Below are 23,831 nucleotides of genomic sequence, written 5' to 3'. Positions count from 1 at the left end.
TCAGATAGGGAAACTGACATTCACGTACATAGAAAATGGCAAGACTGGGATCATCTAGCCAAATCCAAGACCTGCAGTCTTTACCACCATGTTCTATATCTTTCCAAAATTCTAAGGTATAACATAGAAGAGTCCCATAGGAGCGTCACCTATGGGTTTGAAAATGCAAAAATGCTCCATTTCATGAAACTGATGAATCACTAAATTCTACTCCTGAAACCAATATTACACTGTATGTTAGCTAACTAGCATTTAAATAAAAACTTGGGAAAAAATGCTCCATTTTTCCAGTTGATTTTGAACTTTACATAAATTGTCCTTGGAGATAAAAATTGTTTTGGCTTTAGGAGAAAACCTATTTATTAATTTATTTTAACTTTGATTTTGAAACAATTTCAGACTCCTAAAAAAGTGGAAAAACAGTACACAAAGTTCCTGTGTACCTTTCTCATGACTCTCACAAATGTTAACACCTTCCATAACCACAGCACAATAAGCAAAATCAGGAGATTTAACACTGACAATCATACTGTTAACTAATCTACGGATCTTATATAAATTTTATCAATGGTCCCACTAATGTTCTTTTTCAGGTCCAAGATCCAGGTTTCCAAATAATATTAGTTGTCTTGATTTTTCCGTCTCCTACAGTCTGGACAGGTCTTCAGTCTTTCTTTGCCTTTTATGATCGTGACACTTTAGAAGAGTACTGGCTAATCTGGTAGAGTGACTCTCAGTGTGAGTGTGTCTGATATCTCGTCACGATTCAGGTCAGTATTTTGGTCAAGAATCCTATGTAAGTGCTGTGTGTTATGTCAGGAGGTACATGATATCAATTTGTCTCATTATTGGTGATGATAACCTTGATCGTTGGTCAAAGAGGTATCTACCATATGTCTTCATAGTTAAGTTGCTGTTTTCTCCTTTGCAATGACTTAAGTATTGTTCCTTGCATTTAAACTCTCTTTCACTCATTTACGGTTATATCACTTAATCTCTTTGGGCCCCAGGGTCCTCCGGTATTAAATGAAATTAATAGTCCCTGTTCGACATATCCATCCTTGCTCCTGTGAGGTACAAACAACATAAGTGAGAGTTCTCTGCCAATTTTAGAGAGGTGTATAAATGCAACAAACTCAAATACTGAGCCAACTATATCATGAGAAGCCACAGGTTGACAGATTACCCAACATTCTTATTATGTTCTTTCAGACTTCCATTCAAAAGGGAAATTTAGGAATTAGTCTGCAGTCAGGCATGCAAGAAAATTTCTATGCTATGACATACTCTCATAGACCACCTAGAAGAGACCAAATCTTCTCTGAGGTTTCTAGGGTTTCTGTTAATCCAAGGTTCTCTGGATCTCACATTTAAGTTAATAAACATAAGAGAAATCTCAATATGTATTGTGATTTGGGATTACCCTACACAATGTAACATCGTGATATCTCTTTAATTTTACAGTAACAGGCATGTCCTGATTCATTAACACAGGAATACAAAGCAATCATATTCTTTTATTTTTCCAGTGAGCATCCACATGACTTGTTAATGGGGAATCTGGCATCTCACTCTTGAGACCTCTCCTGGGAAACGTTCTTCTCCCACACACACACACAGACTCTTTCTAAGTTAAAGAAGCTCAAGCTATTCAGTACCATGGGGGAAAGAGTTTAATCCTACTTTTCCTGCTCTGCTTTTCTGCTGCCATTGAAAGCCACTGTTCAAAATGAGCCCCACGCTGTACCACAAAAGCTTGTCTATCCTGCAAGGACACCTCATACCTAAACCATAGAGTAGCCCATGTTCAAGTGCTCAGCTTTGTTCCCAAACCACAACAATATGCCAGCATAGCTGGATCCTAAGGGCATGACAGTCTCAGTCACAGATATTTTTTTCTAGAATAACCTTTCTCTATATGCCAAGTGTAACAAACACCCTCCCCTTCCTCATTCTTTTTGGTACGTTTCCCTTTGAAGAATCTTGGTGTGCTTCCTGTTCACTTTTGTCTACCAATACTGGTCCACCCAAAGAGATGAACAGGCCTGGGGTTCCTAGGTTCCTATCTATAATTTAGCAGACTCCTCTGGAAATTCAGAGGCATGGTTGGGAGCTAGCCTTGGTCAGGCCACACACGGTTCCCATTATACTCTTTTATACCCAAGTGAGGACTACTCAGTAGTCTCTCCATAGTTATTTAAATACAGAAACCACTCAAGAGGTTCTCGAAAATGGTCTATGGCATGATGATTTAATATGATCATTAGTAAAGAAGGGAGAAGCCTCTGGTATTTACTTTGCAAAAAATATAAAATTATATGTTTAAGCCTCAGATACATATGAATATCAAGTAGGATCATATTTCCTTTTAAAGTTCCCAAAATGATAGCTTGAGCCTTACCTACTTGTTTACCATAAATCGGTCAATTTCAAAGTGTCTTTGGGCCCATTCTGAAGGGCACCAATGGTTATCTCCTATAATTTCTCAGGTTTGGGTCTCTCATAGTCTTCTTTGGGCATTTACTTATCATACCAGCACAGATATTCAGTTCATAACAGCTGGTGACCACCAGTGTCACCAGGCCTGTGGCTTCTGAAGGGGAACTTCTCTCTCCTTCTGGCAAAGATGAGACCAATGGGTGATGTCTAATCAGGTTTTATTGAAAGTTTATGGGACATAGAAGGGACTATTTACATACAGAGTCAACTGTGTATTACACATGGGTGTGCTTAGAGCCCTCAGCCCCAAGGCCAGGCTGACATTCCTTAGGGAGACCCTAAATAATACTTCTCTGCCTTCCTCCCAGTCTGCTACCGTCTGGAAAAGGAACAGCCAGCCACCCTTCAACAGGTGTGCCTTCTAACATGTCTGCTTTACTTGGATCCCAAGATGTTTCAGGGAAATGAGAACCTCCCCACACCTAACAGCCTAAAGCCTATAATCGAGTTCTTACTTATAGTTTCAAGATTCACCTCTTCCCAGGGTGATGCACCATGGATCATTCACTACCCATATATGGTTCCCCAATTTTAATGTATTTCCCCAAATATGCTTATTCAGCCACGAATAGACACCAGTCTTTTAGTCCAGGTTCCATACCACCAAACCCCGTCAATTTCTTGACTCCTCCAGGGTAAAATATTACCTTACTTGAAGCCATTCCTCACTGAAATGGCTCCAACTGTCCTGGGATGGGGGTTGGGGGGAGATTGAGGACTCCTCAGACAAGAAATGATTCTCCAAGGCCACTCAATAATAAATATGCCAGGAGAGTCTAATATGGCACAGAGAAAACAGACATTAGCCCCTAGGTAGCAAGTGCTAAAACATACACTATATTTACACTAAACAAGAGGGAACTTAACTTTTTAGTTTGCAACAACAGATAGTAGACCCTCACTAACAAACATATGGAGAGAATAAATGAGTTTGAAGCAAAAAAAAAAAAAAAAAAAAAAAAAAAAAAAAAAAAAAAGACTGAGCCACCCAGTTACCCCAAGAATAAAAATCTTGAAAAAAAAAAAAAAAGAAGCATTTTTTCTCTTAAAAAAAAAAAAAAAAGAAAAGAAAGGAAAAAAAAGAAACATTTAAATCTAATTTATTTCACTGTATGTAGGCTTTTCTTTGAGAACTAAGGGAAAGTTCTGCTATATCTTCTATATAACAACAACAAAAAAATGCCTATTACAAGGCTTCTCCCAGTTTGTCATATAAATTTGAGCTTCCCTCTCTAAAGGTAGAACATGGCTTACAACTTTTAAATGATAGCCTTTCTCCACATCTATATTCATAAGACTTTTTTTTTTCTTTCTCAGTTTTAGTCAAAGGATTGAATTTCACATGGAAAGAGAGGAGAGGAGGACATTCCTGTGGCTTCACACTGACTATAGTCACTGTCACTCACACATTTTCTTCCTTGCTTGTTGACTTCCCGGAAGCCCTGTGGTCTCTACTATCGACACTATCGAGTATCATTGGCACAGAAAAGGCTCCCAGTCCCAAGAGTCCACTCACACTTTGGCAGGACTCCAAAGCACTCCAAGTATTAGGATGCAGGCTTCAGGGTATCTACACCCTGAGAGTTTAGAAGGTTTAGAAGGAAATTTAGCATGATCAGAGTCTCCAGCAAAACAGAGGAGATGGCACTTCTAATATGGCTTAATGCTCTTCATGGTAATCTGAAAGCATAGAGAATGATCTCTAGGGGATCTTCAAACTCAAACTCTATGACGCTATGATATCCTTAGTGAAAGTTCACATGACTTTGCCATTGTGAAAAATCTATGAGAAGGCACTTTTTTTTTTTTTTTTTTTTTTTTTTTTTTTACCTTTTGGGCGCTACCCCTGTACAGAAATGTGGAAGCCAGCCATGGCTTTATCAAAAGTAGGGTATGATAACACACAGTGGTCCCCTGCTGGAGGGCAGTCTTTCCACCTGCCGAGACCCTTGCTCAATAACCAACTCCTGTGTCACGTTATTCATTGAAACTTTCCCAGTTCAGCTCTCATATATATTTTCATTTTCTGTGAACTTCCATCACGCTAAATTCACTACCATGTCATTTAACAATGCATTGCTTTTTCAGTCTCAATTTATTTGGGCTTATCAACCGAATTATAAACCTGAAACTCAGGATTGAATCTTCTCCTGCTTTGTATAAGCCATAGCATCTCACACAGTGCTCAGCAATAGAGGGAGCTAAATAAAAATATTTGATAGACTCAAGCTGAAAGAATGTATTTACCCAGATAGGCTAAGACACAGGTTTTTGTTTTTGTTTTTGTTTTTTGCCGTAATATGGCTAAACTAATACCAGACCAGTTTGGCGTGCTGGAGAGGAGGAAGACATGGAAACGTGAAACTCCTTATCAACAATCAGAAAGCTAATTAGTTGGCAAAGTATCATATTTGTTTTGTTTTGCTTCCAGAGAGTTCTTGTACTGCTCCTGAAGCCAGCCAAGACCTGCTCAGAAAACTCAGGTCCATTTTGAAGGATATAGGTTTATATGAAGGTCTCAAGATCATTGTTGGAACGTGGTTTTAGGCTGATTCAAAAACACTGAATTCTGCTCTGGCCTCAAATAACTATGGAGACAGGAGACAAGGGGAAGTAGGCAGCTTCCAGAATTTCTGAAAAATGTGTTAGGCTACGAGGACCTGCTGGTGTAACTATGGGTCTTCTGACTTGACCCAGTCCCAAAGCTTTAAAGAAGTAATTGTGGAATCCAGAGACCAAGGGATAGCCAGTTAGGCAAAGTACAGGAGGGTCGAAAAAAATAAAGGGGTTTGGGAGCCTTCTTGAATCTAGATGGGATAGAGTGCTTCGTAAGGTGGGTCCCGTCCTCAGACAGCATTTCCATATGAGCAAGCATGTACGTTAAGGCATTGCTGAAGTACCAAGACAGTCTAGGAAATTACATGTGTTGATAGCTGCACAGGAACTACTGAAAGTCATGCCGATAATGTAGGTTAGATATCTCTCCAATGAGTTTTCTAGTATTCTTGGATATTTGGAAAATACCACACTAAGTGATGCTATGAAAACAATGTCTTAATTGTGTTGCAAACCCATTCCTTCAATTATCAAGTACTTTTTTTTTAAGATTTTATTTATTTATTTGATAGACAGAGATCACAAGTAGGCAGAGAAGCAGGCAGAGAGAGAGAGGAAGCAGGCTCCCTGCTAAGCAGGGAGCCCTATGTGGGGCTCCATCCCAAGACCGTGGGATCTTGCCCTGAGCTGAAGGCAGAGGCTTTAACCCACTGAGCCACCCAGGCGCCCCATCAAGTGTTTTTTTTTTTTTTTTTAACTTACTATGATATGATCTGATCCCTAAAAAGATGAAACTTATTTCTGCCATCCACTTCATACAGCCTTGCTTTCAGTAAGATCACCTTTGTGTTTCCAATGTAAATGATTCAAACCAAGATCTTTCTTATAGAAGATTTCCATATAGTCCTGGTAGTTTGCTCCTGCTTCATGTTTTATACATGAAGTTGCTCTGTAAAAAAATTTTCTGCCAACTGATCAAGTTCAATAGCAAATTAAAGACTTATTTTTCTTTAGAGAGAAAAATGCATGACAGTTGTTATAAATAAATGTACTTCCTATTGCCAAGGTTTTCCAAAGAAAGCTTCAGTTTGCTCAAACAATAGGCTAGCTCCTAGATCTTCCAGCTACAGGAACTTGTGGTTTTTGGTAAATATTAGCAGAACAGGCCTATTCACAAAGGCTGCACACCTGACCATCTGGTCTCAGACACAGTGTACCCTCAACATTTCTGGGAAAGACCAGTCTGCGTTTTTTTATGGGTTGGACATAATGAAAATGAACAGAGGTTCCACTTGCGTTTGTCCATATTTCCACCAGTAACTAGTTTAGTAAACTCCATTTATTAGAAATCCATGGTGAAAATAGCTAATAAGAAAGGAAATCTAATTTTTCACATATATTCATAAAATAAGCAGATACTTATTATACTAATTATTGACTGCATTTATTTTGCCATAGTACTCCTCCCCAAAGGTTTATTATGTATAACCGTTTGACTGTGTGTCTATAAATCAGAGCTAATTAATTCCTTTTTTTACTGAAAACCATGCCATATCTCTTGCTATGAGAACAAATCTTGTATTTTAAATTCGTTTCTTATATATTTATGTGTCAGTGGCTGATTAAAGTATTTTTCTAATGAATACTAGAATCTTTGATACCGTCATCAAAAAAGAGATAAAATATGGACTGAATGTCTTCCTGAGGACAAATTACATGACTGCAAAGATCTGACCAATCTTTTTCTGCTCTGTGTTTTGAAACATAACGAAGAGATTTTGCCACTCCTGTAAATGCCAGCTCTCATGAAGACGAGGAATAGCATTTCTTGAGCATCTACCTGGAACAACTAGGGCAGACACCTTTTTCTGCTTTATAAAAATACATGAATTTGTGTCCATGCTGTCAAGTAGGTTTCACATGAATATTTTGGTGTTTTATCATTTCTCTTAGCCATATGTACTTTGCACTCTCTATGTTTATCATTTATGAGCATATCTTTCTCAATTTGTAAAATGAAGACATCATCCAAGAATGGCTTTTTGGCAAAGAAATAAACCCATTGAATGTTTGACGGGCAGGCTTGTTCAATTATACTCTTGGTATGTTACAAATTCAAATGACATTTTCTGCATATGCCCCACATTTGAGAGAGCCATAACATCCAGACTTGCTCATGGTTTTTCTCTAGGCTATCAAAATAAGAAACAAGTCTGTATCTTCCACACAGCAAGACTGAAAGCAGTGCAAGGAAGTGTGATTCAGGTCAATGAGGTAATTGAGGAAATGTCATGACAACCAAAATTAAAATGAGCAGCCTCATATTTGCATGTGCCAGCTGCTCCTCAGGAAATCTTTCTGGCTGCTTTTTGTTCCTATTAGACAGGATAATGTGGCTGCAAATTACCTCCAACCGAAAGACTTGACTCATCCTCAGCAGACATTGTACTAGCAGACAAACCCGGGAAGGATAAAATTCAGAGGGAGAACCAAGGAAAACGCACACTCGCATACACACATAGACACACACTCACGTAATTTTTCTCATCCCTTTCTGTTGTGATGAAGCCTGGAGATCATTCTCAAGCTTTTAAAAGGAAAAGTTCCCTTTAACCTCATACCACTCTAAATTGCCACATGACTAGCTTATACGTCATGTTGTGCAAAATGGTTCTGAAGATCTGGACTTCCTCCTCTTGTCACTCAAATGCTCCCCAGAATGGCATTGCTGCTATGGGAAGGTATCTTCCCTCCATCAGGTCATGGGCTTTATAGTCTGGAACAATCGGTGCATGATAACAGTGTTAGTCCTTCCTAAGTGTCAATCACCCAGGAATGCTTTGCTGAGTCTTCTGCAAATATAATATGTAGAAAGAGATCTCAAGTCCTTTGCAGATTTCAAGGTCAGCTGCAGTGAGGTCTCTGTACCCCACATCTGAGTAAGGGGGCGTTGTCCTCTAGAAGACATTCATACGTGTGGCTTTCAAGGTGAATCTCTGTGACTCACAATGACGTTGGAAATTGGCATCCATCATTGGCATCTCTCATGACTATTATCAGCTCAAAACAAATTAAGTCGTCACACAGTTGACGCATCTTCCTCCTTGCCTGTTGGAGTTGCTGAGCCAAGCAGAGTAGATTGGCTTCTTTGCTATCTTGATGGCACAAAGCCCCACAGAATGGAACCATTTTCACCGGCACAAAAATGTTCCAAAAGGTACTCACTCTGTTCAATATACTTGTAAATTCATTGCAGGCTATAAAAGAATATAAAAAGAAATGCTCTGTCTAAAGATAATCTCCCTCTCTCTATATATTTTTAATGTAAGACAGTGATTTCAAGTTCTAAATGGCAAATTCTCTGACAGTGCTAGGGAAAATTACTCTTAATACCTTTATCCTGTTAAGTTACCATAGTAATAAAATCTCATTCTACTAAAGTAACTTTCTCAACAGGTCAGAGCCTGAAATTTTATGTAAACTTCTAAATACACAAAAAAGGCATAAGTTTATTTATTGGAGTTCAAACTGTAGAAATATGACAGCTTTGAGGGCTTTAAAAGATATTGAATCAATCGCTATAAAAGGAAAATACTCTTGACAATTTAATTCAGATAGTATATTACTATTGAGGAGACTTCTTGGTGATTTATGAAGGGCATGTTTGTGGGATAGGTTTTGGAATTTTTGCATGAAAGGTTAATTTGTGCTCATAATGTTTATATCTTCAAAGGCCCACCAGTTTGGCTGTGGGGACATGTAGCATTTGGTTTGGAAACATATGAAAGAAACACTGCTATTACTTGAGAATGTGATTTAACTATAAATTTACTCTGATACATTGATAGAACGTTTTAAGTTATCATATATGTACTATTTATATATGTCTGCATTTGAAGGCATCTACCTCCATGCTTCAGAAGTTCCTGGAGAGATTATCTTCATGTAACTGTCAGCCTTTAGTAGATGCCAAAGGCAACTAGGCTTTTAATCTCTTCTAAAGATGAGTTGCTTCATTCAATGACATCTCCCAAATCCCATTTGATCTCAAGTGTACTGGGAACTGAATAAAGAAAATACTGGCTAAGAATTAACAAGTCAGGAAACAACAAATGTTGGCAAGGATGTAGAGAAGCAGGAACCCTCTTACACTGCTGGTGGGAATGTAAGCTGGTGCAGCCACTCTGGGAAACAGTATGGAGGTTCCTCAAAAAGTTAAAAATAGAGCTACCTTATGACCCAGCAATTGTATTACTACGTATTTACCCTAAAGATACAAATGTAGTGATCAGAAATGTCACCTACCTCCCAAAGTTTATAGCAACAATGTTCACAATAGTCAAACTATGGAAAGACCTCAGATGTCCATTGACAGATGAATGGAAGAAGAACATGTGGTATCTATATACAATGGAATACTATGCAGCCATCAAAAATGAACTCTTGCCATTTGCAACACTGTGGATGGAACTAGAGGGTATTTTGCTAAGCAAAATAATTCAATCAGAAAAAGGTAATTATATGATTTCGTTCATATGAGGAATTTAAGAAACAAAACAGAAGAGCATAGAAGAAGGGAGGGGAAAAATAAAGCAACACATAATCAGACAGGGAGAAAAACCATAAAAGACTCTTAATCACAGGAAACAAGCTGAGGGTTGCTGGGGGTAGGGAAGGTCAGGAGATGGACTAATTAGGTGATAGACCTTGAGGAGGGCACTGGATATAATGAGCACTGGGTGTTATATGCAACTGATGAATCACTGAATTCTATCTCCAAAACTAATATACTATATTCTTAATTAATTGAATTTAAATTAAAAAAAAAGACTGAATGAAACCAAGTTAACATAGATTATGCTTCTGGAATGGCTACTTGGTTCATCCCCTTCAAAGAATGGGACACAATAAAAGGAAGAAAACAGAGACATCCAGCTGGCTCAATTGGTAGAATACACAACTCTTGTTTTAGGGGTTGTGAGTTCAAGACCCATGGTGGGTGCAGAGCCTACTAAAGAAAGGGAGAGAGTGCAGGGGAAAACATGATCCCTAAAATTAAGACATGCATTCTACTTGGTAGAGATGAATATACACATCTGAATCAGCTAGAGACTGATTACAAAGCAGTCTGAGAGCAAGTATAAGATTGTTTAGTACACACCAAGTGTGTGATTCTTGTAGACATGATGAGGAAAGAGCCAGTAGCGCTGGGCAAGTGGTGGTCTTTCTCCTCTCCTCCATGCTCTTCCTTTCCATCTCAACCTCCTCTCGCCTGGGCAGTTGCTCACCAGGAGCCCCATCACTTTTTGATCCAATATAAGGGTGCCTTATGGGATCCAAGACTTTTCTCTGTAACCCTTTTGAAACATGAAACCAAAATGTGTTTTATTTTACCTGGGACCGAAGTATCAACTGTGTCATGATAACCTAAAACAAAGGCAGAAGATGAGTTTGACAGGTCAGGCAATTTTTCAGTACCTCTCGAAGCACTGCATATAATCAATGTTCTTTCCTGCTGTCATCAGCAGAGACTTAGGAGAACAGAGGAGAGTTCAGAGGCACCTTTCCAAAAGAACTCGATTTGTAGTTAAGGTATAGGAGAGACCTTGACACTCCAACATTCAGGGATTTGGTGAAGTAAGGCACAAAATTGTACCTTAGACACAAAATTTAAGTGAGTATCAAAATCTTAGTAACTACACAGTACTTTTTAAAACAAACAAACAAACAAACAAATAAATAAATAAATAAAATAAAGTTTAAATAAAGACAGAGTCAGTATTGCTGATTTTTGCCTTTTGTCTCCAGCCAATACGACTTGGTATAAGGTAATAATCCTATCTTTCAAAATTGTTCTGTTTTATTCTACATGGATTTTCTTGCACTAATTGCACCTTTTAAAAAATATTTCACTAAAATATTATTTATTTTGATTACTAAGAGTTTGGTGCCCCCTTAAATTTTGCACCTGAGGTCAGTGACTCATTCAGTTGATCCTAGCTAGGCCCATTCCTGCAACAGGGTCCTTGATGACAGAGGAGAAAGATTGAAGGCCCAGATGGAGAATATAGCTTCCAATAACGTCAGAACATTAAAACTGAGTTTTCCTGAGGTGAAACAATAAAAAAAAAAAGCCAGAAGAATAAGTCAGGGATATAGTTATGTGTTTGGGAATTCTCATAGCCACAAGAGGGCATCAATTAAAATTTTGAGAGAATTTGCACTCCAAGACAGTATTCAAAGAAAAGGACAGAGAGGATTTCCATTAGTTCTAAAGGACAGATATTCCTCTAGTGGATTCTCACTCCCTAAATATAACATATTCTAGAATAATAACTCTCAGACCTGCACATGCATCTCAATCACCTAAAGGATTGTTGAAGTACAGATCACTGGATCCCACCCCCAGGACTCTACTTCAGTAGGTTTGGGTAAGTCCTGAGAATTTGTATGTCTGACAAGTTCCCAGGAGATGCTGATACTTCTAGTCCAAGACTCATACCTTGAGAACCACTGGACTCGGATAAACAGAATCTTTACAACAGAGTGGTTTTATTTAAATAATTATAAATGGAGAAATCAAATTCTATCATTTCTTAATACTATAAACTCTTCAGGAGAAACATAAGGAACGATTCCACCACTCCTCTAAGATGAAACAGATAAATGCAACAAACAGGGCTAGTTGGAGTAAGATAATAGAGTGGTAGGGATTACAAACTAGAGAGGACATGCCCAGTGTAAAGGAACTGAAGTTCCATTGAAACAAAATAAGTCATGGTGCACCTAGCTGGCTGTAGAGCATGTGAGCATGTGACTCTTGATCTCAAGGTTATGAGTTCAAGTCCCATGTTGGGTGTAGAGCTTACTTAAAAAAGAAAAAAGAAGTCATAATGGGGTGCTGGGTGGTACAGACAGCTGAACATCTGATTCTTCGTTTCACCTCAGATCATGAGATCTAATCCAATGTTGGGCTCCATGCTCAGTGTGAATTCTGCTTAGGACTCTTTCTCCCTTTACCCCTCCCCACCCTCTCTCTATTTCACTCTCTCTCTCTCTCAAAATAAAATAAATAAGTGTTTAAAAAAAATAAGTCACTATGCAAGACAAACAATTTATACCTCTGACATTCTGGATCCAATAAGATGATTACACTGGTTCACCTGAAAAAGAAAGGGGTTCAGAAGCTTCATGGTTTAAATTTTGATAAGGATAGCAACCAAGTTCTTGGGAAATTGGTTTGATTCTTGCTACTGTGGAGAGTAAGAGGATTGGTTGGCACCAGTGACATCAGTCAGAGCTCATTAAAATGCAGTCTCTTGTTGTGAACCAAGTCCTGTGATCTTAGAAGCTTTGGTGAAGGTCCTCAAATCATTCATGGATGGTATGATTAGTATTGCCTGACAGCTGTCCATACTGAAGTCAACCGTTAAAACATGGGCTCTGACAGCTACAGGCACACAGAGCTTGAGGAATGGTGCTTTCCTGTACCCCACGAATCCTGGAGTCTTTCTATTTCCCAAAAGAGGGGCAAGGAGCACTGAAAATCTCTGAGTTTGGACTGTGCTCATAGATTGGAAAATTAAAAGCTCCAGTTGTATTTAATATGATTTAGAAATGTGACATTTTGTAAATTCCCAGTGTTAGGAAGCAACCCATACATTTTTTCAGTCAGAGAAGACCATCAGATAGCAAATCAGCCTACTCTGGGACACTAACTTAACAATTGTTTGTTTCCAGAGTAATATTGGGAGCCCCATATGTGGCCCCCACCCAAAGAATTTGCTAAGAAACCATTCCTGCTTCCTCCAGTATGAATGAGGTGGTACAACCTGTTTTCCACATCAAAATGAGTGAGTCAGCTGAGTATTATGTAACAGTTTGGATATGCCGGGCAAGTTACCAACGAGAAATGTCTCATGGTCAGACATGGGTGCCTGATTGGATCTCAGCGTAAATGACCTTACACATAGGCTGTTTGAGCTCCAATTCTTGCTTTACAAATTGTGGAATGGGGACAGATTCAGGTGTGATAAAATTACCAATAAGCTGAACTAATTCAACAGAAGCAGGAACTCAGAGCTAGAGATACGCAAGTAAGCAGTAAGCCATCTCTACCTTCTAGAATAGGGGTTGGCAACCTAAGTCCTTGGGCCAAATCTGGATGCCACATGTCTCTAGAAATTAAGTTGGGTTGTTTGTTTTTTAAAAGATTTAAAAGATTTTATTATTTTATTTAATATTATTTATATATAAATATATTTATATTGTTTATTTATTAGACAGAGACATCACAAGTAGACAGAGAGGTAGGCATAGAGAGGGGGTAAGCAGACTCCCTACTGAGCAGAGATCCCGATGCGGGGCTCAATCCCAGGACCCTGAGATCATGACCTGAGCCGAAGGCAGAGGCTCAACCCACTGAGCCACCCAGGTACCCTAGAAATAAAGTTTTATTGGAACAGATCCACGCTCATTTGTTTACATATTATTTGTGCCTGCTTCAGGGGCAGAGTTGACTAATTATGACATAGATTGTGTGACCTACAAAACTGAAAATATTTACTGTATGGTCCTTTACAGGAAAAAAAAAAGTGCTGATCCCTGCTCTCGAAAGAGAAAGCACTCAGAGGCTCCCAGTTCACCTGAGATACGTTCCAAAAAAATTTTATTTACATCTCAAGGTACCTCAGTAATCTCTGGTCACACACAAGTTTGACAGAAAATTCAGTATTGCTAATCTGAGGGAATCTGACGTATTGTCCCCCATATAAGAGTGACTTCAGTCTCTTTTTAGGCTCTGACTTGAAAAAATCAATCCTAAACTTCAGATCTTCCTATTTCTTTAGCTGGATTCCAAGCTGTTAGAATTACCACCATGGTTTGCCCGCAGTTGTTTCACATAGTAATAAATGACTCTCTGGCCCTGCCTGGCATTACTCTGTAAAGGTAATATGAAGTCACTGGCTACTTTGCCTTCCCAGTTGCATGCCCTTCCTTTCCTTGAAAAGCTCTCATCAACTGAAGAGTCTACGGTCCTCATACTCTATTCCTCTCAAAACCTGCCCTCCTAAGGAAACATAGGATATTCACTCAGTAAAATACAAATAATATATAACAATGCAAGATCACCTTCCCAGAAGGACTGAAGTTCTAGAAGCATTAACAAATAGGTAGGGTAAATAAATTTTTCTTTCATTCTCTCTTTTGGAGATTGGGATATAATGACAGAAAAAAAAAATAATAATAACACCAAGTTGGCTAGTAGCTCCCTCCCTAAGAAGCCAACTTCGCTGTGCTAAATCCATCATCCAAAAACGCATATATCAAAATCACCCGGAACACTCAAAGAAAGTGCAGATCCTGAAGCCCAGTCCTGAACTGACTGAATCAAGAATTTCTGGAAATAAGTCCCAGAAATCTTTACTTCAAAAAGGACAGTTCCCTCTTCATGATTCATATGCCGAGTAAAGTTTGAAAACCACTGCATTCTACAGTATGCCCTTGTCCGTCATCCTGCCTGTTGGTGTTGTAGCTTGACGAGCACTTGTTGCCTGGAGACACACCAGGACCTGACTTCGCTCAGTCTGATTGGGCCTTTAATGCTCCCCTGATTTACAGGTGAGCTGGTGAATTTCTGGCACTTATAAGGGCTCTCCTGATAAGGACTGGTGTCGTGTTTCAGGGTGTACAAGGCACTTTTATTATTTATTTTCACATTAACTGCACAGAACAATGATTCGAGATAATCACTGGTAAGTTTCAGGAAAGTTGCCCAGTTTCCTTCATTGTAAAATTGGGATTTTAACAAAGCCTATTTGAAAAGTTTGGAAGAATTGAGATAACGCACTTGGAAGTGCATAGCATGTGGGAAGTAATTAATACATGTCAACAATTCTGCTGTTGTTCGTTTTATTTATTTATTTATTTATTTATTTATTAAAAATTAAATTAATTTATTTATTTTCAGAAAAACAGTATTCATTATTTTTTCACCACACCCAGTGCTCCATGCAATCCGTGCCCTCTATAATACCCACCACCTGGTATCCCATCCCTCTGCCACTGCCACTTCAGACCCCTCAGATTGTTTTTCAGAGTCCATAGTCTCTCATGATTCACCTCCCCTTCCAATTTACCCCAACTCCCTTCTCCTCTCTAACACCCCTTGTCCTCCATGATATTTGTTATGCTCCACAAATAAGTGAAACCATATGATAATTGACTCTCTCTGCTTGACTTATTTCACTCAGCATAATCTCTTCCAGTCCCGTCCATGTTGCTACAAAAGTTGGGCATTCATCCTTTCTGATGGAGGCATAATACTCCATAGTGTATATGGACCACATCTTCCTTATCCATTCATCCGTTGAAGGGCATCTTGGTTCTTTGAATAGTTTGGCGACCGTGGCCATTGCTGCTATAAACATTGGGGTACAGGTGGCCCTTCTTTTCACGACATCTGTATCTTTATTTATTTTTTTATATTTTTAAAATATTTTATATTTATTTAACAGAGAGAGAAAGATCACAAGTAGGTAGAGAGGCAGGCAGAGGGAGAGGAGGAAGCAGGCCCCCTGCTGAGCAGAGAGCCCAATGCGGGGCTCCATCCCAGGACCCTGGGACCATGACCAGAGCTGAAGGCAGAGGCTTAACCTCTGAGCCACCCAGGCGCCCCCAGAGCTCCGCATTTGCATGGACCCCTTCCATGACTGTAAGATGGACCAAGAAATACGTTCGCAAAATCTTTATGTTTGCAGAAGTTAGAAAATTTCATCTGCGTTGGTATAGAAAATGGTTTCGTTTCTTTCTTTGTGTGCACTGGAGTGGCCACAGGCATTTTAGGATTCCAGCCAACGGGGGAACAGACTTGGGGTACTCTCAGCCTGGGCTTAGTGTGATATTTTTAATGTGGTCGACAATAGCTTCTGCATGGAGTTACAGTATTACTAACAGTCTCAAAGTAAATGTGACTTCAACAAATAATCCTACTGCCCATTTCTCTAGTCGACCTGGCATCATGAAGCAAAGGTATCCAGACCAGAGGACCAGATCTCATATAATAGGAAGATGCACCAGAATGGCAAACCCTTGGCACTGGAGGGCTATGCAAAGTGGAAATGAAACCAGTCATGAATTCTGTGGAACCAGAAACTAGCAAATTCTTATAGCAGGCAAGTAAAATTATAAGAAGAAGTTTCCGTTCTCACTGACGTCTAGGCAAAACAGAAGTTGTCTCTGGTCAGGAATATACCCGGTCATATAGTGTATGCAATTATAAATGTTCCACAGGCTTTTTTCCCCTTTTTTTGATGGGAATTGCACAAGAGAAACTTTATTAGAATTCCTCAGTTTGTAATATTTCCAGTGACACAATTGCCTAGTGCCTGGTACTTGGAAGCATTCCTCACTGTGTTAATCACAAAAGGTTAGCAGTTCTGAAACCAGTGAATACAAACTGTGTGTATGTCGCAGATGTTTTATACATCTCTCCAAGAATGGAATATCTGACTAGACCTATACGAAACTGAAAAATTGAATTAGTAACTAAACATTTTTCCTCAAAGAAAAGACCAAGTCCAAATAGCTTCACTGGTGAATCTTCTTAAATATCTAAGAAAGAAATGATACCTGTATGACTCAAATTCATTCAGAAAACAGTAGAGATGTGTTTTTATGTATGTAAGGTGACTAACATCACATAATAAAAATTATTAAAAAATAAAAATAAATCACACTTAGTGATAAAATATTGAGTTCTTTCCCCCACAGAAAAGGAACAAGTAAGAATATTCACTCTCACAATTTCTATTCAACATTTTATAGGAGATTCTAGCCAATGCAACAATGTAGGAATAAAAAATTAAAGGGATGTAAATTGGAAATGAGAAAGTAAAACTAGTGGCAGATGACATGATCCCATATGTAGAAAATCATAAGAAATATATCTCTTAAAACTACTATGGTAAGCAAATTTAGCAAAGTTGCAAGATATAATATCAATAAACAAAATATCAATTGTATGAAATACTAGCAACAAATGAGCAGAAAATAAAATTAGGAAAACAGTTCCATTCACATAGCATCAAAACACTAAAGAAGAAATTAAACAAGCAAGTGCAAATGGACATAAGAAAACTTTTTGCATTAATGGAAATGATCTAAAGCATGTTGTACAACTATATAAATTTATTTTAAAAATCTCCAACTGTGCACTCATGATGATAAATTTTATGGAACATTAGTTATACTTCAGTAACAATGATTAAAATATATACAGACAGAAAAACTCAATTATCTTTCTATTCTCACAGGAAATAGAAGTATCTTCCTTTTCTCATAGAAAATACCATAGAATTGTCACATGACGAGGCAAAGATTATACAGCAAAAATACGAGGGAAATGTTTTAGAGGTTGGTTAGTCAATTAATAAAGTTGTTATTTTATTTTTTTTATACTTTTGGAGTTATTCAGCATTAAAAAACGTTTTCTTTCAAATAAATGTTTGCCTTCGTGGCTCAGTTGGTGAAGGGGCCGACTGTTGATTTGGGCTCCATTCACAATCTCAGGGTCCTGGGACGGAGCCCCAAGCCAGGCTCAGCACTCAGCAGGGAGTCTGCTTGAGGATTCTCTCCCTCTGTCCCTCCCCCTGCTCTCTCTTTCTTTCTCTTTCTGAAATAAGTAAATAAATCTTTTTTAAAAAATAAATGTTTGCCTTACTTTTATTTATAATATCTATTGTTTTTTCTAAAAGGGTCCTTAAGTTGGAGTCTTACAAAATTCACTTCTGCCCCATTCCTGTTTTCTAGTCCCCTTCTTTAAAGGGAACCGTTTTTATTAGTTTATTATATAGCCTTGCAAACATAACCCAATGAATAAAAATAGCATAACCTAAATTAATAATAACAACACAATAGATAGTCTAGCATTCCTAAGGGTCAGACTGTGCTCTAAGGACTTTCTATTTGTTAAATCACTCAGTCCTTACAGCGATTCTATGAGATAGACACTTTCTTCAGCCCATTTTACAGATGAAGATACTGAGGCACCACAAGGTATGGTAACTTTCCCCGGTAAGTTTCAAACCCAGGCAATCTAGCTACAGAGTCTTTACTCTTAACTACCCTCAAAATTGTCTCTCAATCCATACGTGAGGGTTGTGGCAGCCGTTTAAAGTAGTACATAGAGCTGTTTTTTCACACATGATATACACACTTTTCTGCACTGTTTTTTTGTTTTGCTTTGTTTTGTTTTTGTTTTGTTTTTTATGTCTCGACCATACACCGTAAAGAAAGAACTGACAACATAATTTTGTGAGCTCAGCACAAAATGATAAAAAGAGGTCCCTTCTTCAGAAAGTATCAAGAATTTCAAGAAGGCAACAGCAGAATATTAAAGCAAGCACAGGGTTCTTTTAAGGGACAGCCTATGGTCACATTCTGGTAAAGTCAGCTTTGCATAGAGACTACAGAACTCGGTACTTTCCCCTCCGACTCTTGCCCTTCTCAGAGCTGCTTCCCACTGACTGGTCGTTAGCTGATCGTGGAGCTACGCGCCATGCCAGCTTTTCTGCTACATTTGTCAACTTATGGAGGGAGAGGCAACAGACCCACATAGTCCCTGCTATTGACTAAGAGAGAAGACGAGAATCTGGCTGCATAAACATACAGATCGAGATCTGTAGGTTAGGAATCTGTAGTCTGTAGCTCCCTGGCTTCTTAACTAGCACTGTGTTTTTAGCAAGGTAATTTAGGTCACTAATATTGATGAGATCATCAAAACTTACGCTAAGCTCTTCCCTTCTGCCTGTCCCTCCCCACAAACCCAAATCAAAATCAGTCCCAACCTGCACTTTTAAGTAAAAATCATCAAGCAGCTTTACCCAAATGATGCTGGGGGAAAAAAAAAAAAGGGATGGCTGAGTCTTTGTGGCATTTCATATCGTTTGGATTTTTTCCTTTCCTTTAGAGGAAAGAAAGCAGGAACTTCGCAAAAAGCTTCAGCTCAGCTGAAGGCCCCTGATAAAATCAGGAGAGACCCGTTGAATGAATGACACTTTTCTGACCTGATAACCTCAGGTTTGCTTTGCTCTCATCTCTTCTGCACCTCCCACCCAAAGACCTATCTTGACTCAGGGAATTAAAGTGGCACCTTATTCATGAGTTTGATTGACAAATCACTAACAACCAGGTTAGCTCTCTAGCGAGAAGGACGGCAGAGCAAGAGGCAGTGGCCAGGCAAAAAACACCTGACTCGGTCACCCAAAAAGGAACAGAGAAGAAAACAAGCCGAGAGGAAAATGTCTACATTCCCATCAAGAAGCATGATGAAACTTGTTGACTGAAGCACCAACGTTATCTAGGGCATGCCTTTGACAATCTGGCACAGGTGACGAAACTGACGAACACACACAAGGAACTCGCACATTATCTGTAAATTGGTTGTGATTGAATACTTCATGTCATCAAGGGAATAGAGACACTGAAAGAAAAGCCTTATTTCTCGGCAAAGAAAAGAATTTCTGTCAGAAAGAGACCAGGAAATAAAAGACAAAAATGCCTTCGGAGATCACTGTGTATTCTGTAAAGTACATATTGTAAAAGGAAAAGGGAGAAGCAGCTTGATTCTGAAACTCTATTCAGTGTAATTTGGTGTAAGCTGTTCCGTAAGGAGAGAGACTGAACCCTAATCAGCCAGCATCTTCTTCCAGATGGCTCTAAAGTGTGCCTTAATCTGTTTTTTAAGAGAAGATGGATCCCTTACTATGAGGAAAGGCGCATATTGAGACTCGATCAAAGCATTTTGCCAATACATATGTATAACTTACAAAGTACTCTCGGAATGGTTGGTAAGGGTTTTCCCTTTACCCATTCTCTGTTTGGCACTTGCTGGCTCATGATTGTTGAGATGATGGCATACTTCAGTGGAATTTTGGTTCTTGAATGGCTCCCAAATCACACTTTTTTTTTTTTTTGGAAGAGACCCTCCATCAACACTGGCAGAAAGAATGAAAATAAAGAGAACACATCCGCCTATCCAGTGGCATACAAACTGACAAAGCAGGAAAAGGCAAGGAGCCCAAGTTCCATCCTTGTCTACACAGAAGAATGCTGTGAACATGGCTTCAATATTTCATCCAATTGCAATTCCAGCTTCGTGAGCAATTTCAGCAGTATTTTTAGTAAATCAACTAACAGAACTTTACCGAATGCCACTGTGCCAACACCGATGTCGTAGTTGCTGAAGAGATTCTGAGAGAAAGGACGTTTGAAAAAGGGTTCCTGGTCATTCCATTTACTTATTCATTCATTTGTTTATCCATCTAATATTTATTGAGCACTTACTAACTCTCAATCATTGTGCCAAGGTGCTGAGGATATGTGGGGAAATAGAGTAGCAAACCGTCCTTCTCCTCCTCAAGTTTCTAATCTGGCAGGGCTACTTCCGTGACAACAGTGTCACGAGGCTATGGTATCATCATGTGTTGTGGGAGCAAGCTTTGGAGTCTACTTAATCAGACTTGGAGAGTTATAAAGAATTCCCAGAGAAGAAGCAAAATAATGGACCTAAAAAGTGAGTAGGACCCATCCAGGGAAAAGATGGAGAAGGATATTCCAGTCGAAGGGAAGACAATGTGCCTAAGGCCAAAGGCAAGACTAGGGAGAAGCATGCTGGGAACGAAAGGAAGTTCATCATGATGGTGGCAAAGGGCGGGTTGGGGGGTGGACGTGTAGAGGTGTGGCTGAGGAGGAGAGATAGGAGGATGGGATCGGGAGGTGAGGACAGCAAGAAGGCACCTATCCTCCTGTATACTAGGATGGCGATTTATATTTAATTGAATTAAATTCTGCAAACTCAGGCTATGTTAAATGCCAGAAATATAAGCTCCACAGGAGACTCTCTCTGCCCTGGAGCTTGAGTGGTAGCACGTTCTCAGGGTCCAGTATCTGTGTCAAATCACAGAGGTCCATGATGTGGGACGGGCCCCAGGGACACTGAGTGCCCACTCAGAGTGCTGGCTGGTGAAGGAAGACTAACGTTGTCCTTTCGCAAATGGATTTTAGTTGTGTTTTGAAGGGCAGGGGGTGTGTATATGTTTAAACACATCAAGAGAGGGGAGCCTGGTGGCCTGCTCGGTTAGGTGCCTGACTCTTGGTTTCGGCTAAGGTCATGATCCCAGGGTCCTGATCTCAGAGTCGTGAGATCGAGCCCTGCCTAAGGCTCCGTGCTCAGCAGAAGTCCGCTTGAGATTTTCTCTCCCTCTCCTTCTCCCCCTCTCCCCCGCTCTCTCTGACTCTAAAATAAACAAATAGATCTTTAAAACACATATGCATACCAAGAGAGATTCTCGAATTCTTTGCATTCTACCAAAATTAATAAATGAAGATGCTCTCAAGAAATTAGGAGTCAAAATCAGCTCTTTTGAACTCTAGCAATATGAAGAAGAGGGAAATCCTGTCACAGAATAAGATTACAGTGCTTACCTTGTGATGTAGTAGCAGCAGGTGAACCTTAAAAATGTAGAGAAAGAATTTACCTCAGAGCTCCCTTGCTTTTGGCAGAGTTTGAAAATCTGAATTCCATCTGATTTTGTAGAATGAAGGGTCATTTTCTTCTTGAAGTCCAAATGTTTGACTAACTTAGCAACCTAAAAATTTTTTCTAGGACCGTAGGGCAATTCTCAGAAAACACTGGTAATTTGGGGATGTAAAAATAAAGGCAGTGTCTATTTTAAAGCCACAGATATTTAAATGAACGTGCTGAAGCTAAATTAAATGCCAAGCTACTCATCATCATGTAGGAAAGTTGGAGATATTTAATAATATTTTCTCTTTAGTATAATTTCGGTGAAAACAGACTTTTTGATAAATTCCTTTCTGGACCTCCATCAGATTGACTCCGATTCCAGTCTTAACCAGAGCCATGATTTGTTTCTCTTCAGAATAGGACTCCTTTGGACAAAGAGCTACACTGCCAATTACAACTATATAAACACTTAGAATAATAATTGGAAAACTGCTAACCTAGATGATGGTTCCCAATGCCTGATGAGAAGGCTCCTGGAATCACTGTAAAAGCTTTTCAAACCCATGTGTTCGCCGAGCAATGTCTCCATACTATACGCCCAATCTTGGGCAAATATTTGTGCCATCTCTTACAGCACATTAAGATACTATTATGCTTTAATAAACAGAAAAAAACATTTCAGGGTTATAAATTTATGGAATTTTTTGGTCATATGTTCTCAAGCAACACATTCTAAAAGAACAATTATGAGATAGCTTAAAATGGTTTTACCTTAAAAAAGAATCCTCTTCCGCGGGACAGAAGGCCTGTTTAATTTTTCTGCAAGAGAGACAATTGTTAGGGTTTTTTTTTGTTGTTGTTGTTCTGTTTTGTTTTGCTGCTGCTGTTGTTCTAATTCACAGACTACTTATAAGCATATCTATTAGGCACAACATTGCAAATAAATAGTTAAAGGATATAATTAAGCCCAGCAGAATTTTAGCTGGTCTGAGTAATGTACCCATGTGCTATCCTCCACCTACACAAAGTCCCACAAAAATCCCAGGGCTGTTCAAAAAATGAGAATGTATCACCTTGTCTCCTAAGAAGTGCAAAATTCTATCTTACTCTCAATCACTGCAACTTTTCCATGGCCTCACTTAATCAGGTAATGTTACCGCCCTTTTCCATTGCACGATGCTGTTGTGCTGTTTTTCTTAAAGATGCAATTTTTCATATGAGTCATTGCAAGCTATCTCAAATCCTTTTTGGAAGTAGGTGTGGTATGAATAACAACAAACTAGATTAACTTCTAAAGCCATACGAGAAATAGATTTTGTTATCAAGAGTTCTTCAAAACTTGTGGATATTTTTTATGAATAACATGTCCCACAGGGCTGAAACATTTGTCAGAATGAAGTACAAGCTTTTCAATGCCTGGCAAATAAAATCAATTCAATACTTATTGAGCATTTCATAGGCGCTGCTTGGTGTTAGGACACACAGATGAATTCGAACCACCTGTCATGTTCTTCCTGGATCGTAGCTCAGGAAATGGTGGGAATAGTGGCTGGTGGTGTCCTCAGTGGTTATGTTCACACTTTTGCTTTTTTTTTTTTTTTAAGTGCTATAGAAGCAGAGAGAAGAGCAGAGCTTTTATGGCACTTGGGGAAGTAGAGAGCAAATCAAGAAAGTTTTGCTTCATTAAAGAGACATTTGAGATGTCTTGAAGGATTAGCTATATTTTACTACTCCAGGGAAAGGGGTCAGTATGAACAAAGGCACGCTCCCAATTTTCCTTCTCTTTCTCCTGCTATTTTATTATCTCTTCTTTCCTTCTTGACCCATCCCTAAATAATTGGGGTTACTCGGGACTCTAGCCTGGGCCCACTTATCATCTCATACTACAAACATGCCTTAAGCAATCTCCTCCACACCCATGGATGGCTTGATGCCCATCTTTAGGCTGATGACAACTACGTACGTATCTGCAGGCCAGATCTGCCTGTTTTCACTCCAGCTGAGTATAACCAAACCTTAAGCGACATCTCTTTGCTGGTATCTCACAGATACCTCAAACTCAACATGTTCAGAACTGAATTCATCTCCTTCTCATACGCTTCTTCCTGTAATTTTTCTGTTTTGGTTACTGGTACTACCGTCTCACAGGTGCAGACACCAAACACCTGGGTGCTATCCAACGTCAGCCCTCCCTTTGTGCGCCCACAGCCCCCGTCCGATAAACCGTCAAGTTCTGTCAAGAGAGTCT

The 23,831-nt window shown here is 39.1% G+C and overlaps 1 long non-coding RNA gene across 2 annotated transcripts in view; it reads right to left on the bottom strand.

Annotated features, from left to right (window-relative positions):
• The window catches only part of LOC122907148, a 43,802-nt gene extending 21,029 nt beyond the window's left edge, over positions 1-22,773 (bottom strand). Inside the window, exons 1-4 of one of the 2 annotated variants that reach the window (XR_006384690.1) lie at positions 22,657-22,773; positions 22,355-22,402; positions 21,541-21,567; positions 12,190-12,218 (exon numbers count right to left, since the gene is read on the bottom strand). This is a non-coding gene — a long non-coding RNA (uncharacterized LOC122907148). Of the gene's footprint in view, positions 1-10,216; positions 10,413-12,189; positions 12,219-21,540; positions 21,568-22,354; positions 22,403-22,656 lie in introns of those variants that run through there. The other variant, XR_006384689.1, reaches the window with a different exon arrangement.
• Between the last annotated feature and the right edge of the window lie 1,058 nt (positions 22,774-23,831).

Source organism: Neovison vison, chromosome 5, assembly GCF_020171115.1.
Source record: "Neovison vison isolate M4711 chromosome 5, ASM_NN_V1, whole genome shotgun sequence".
Taxonomy (NCBI): Eukaryota; Metazoa; Chordata; class Mammalia; order Carnivora; family Mustelidae; genus Neogale; species Neogale vison.
Note: the sequence above shows the minus strand (reverse complement) of the source record. Positions and strands in the feature narration are given on the sequence as shown.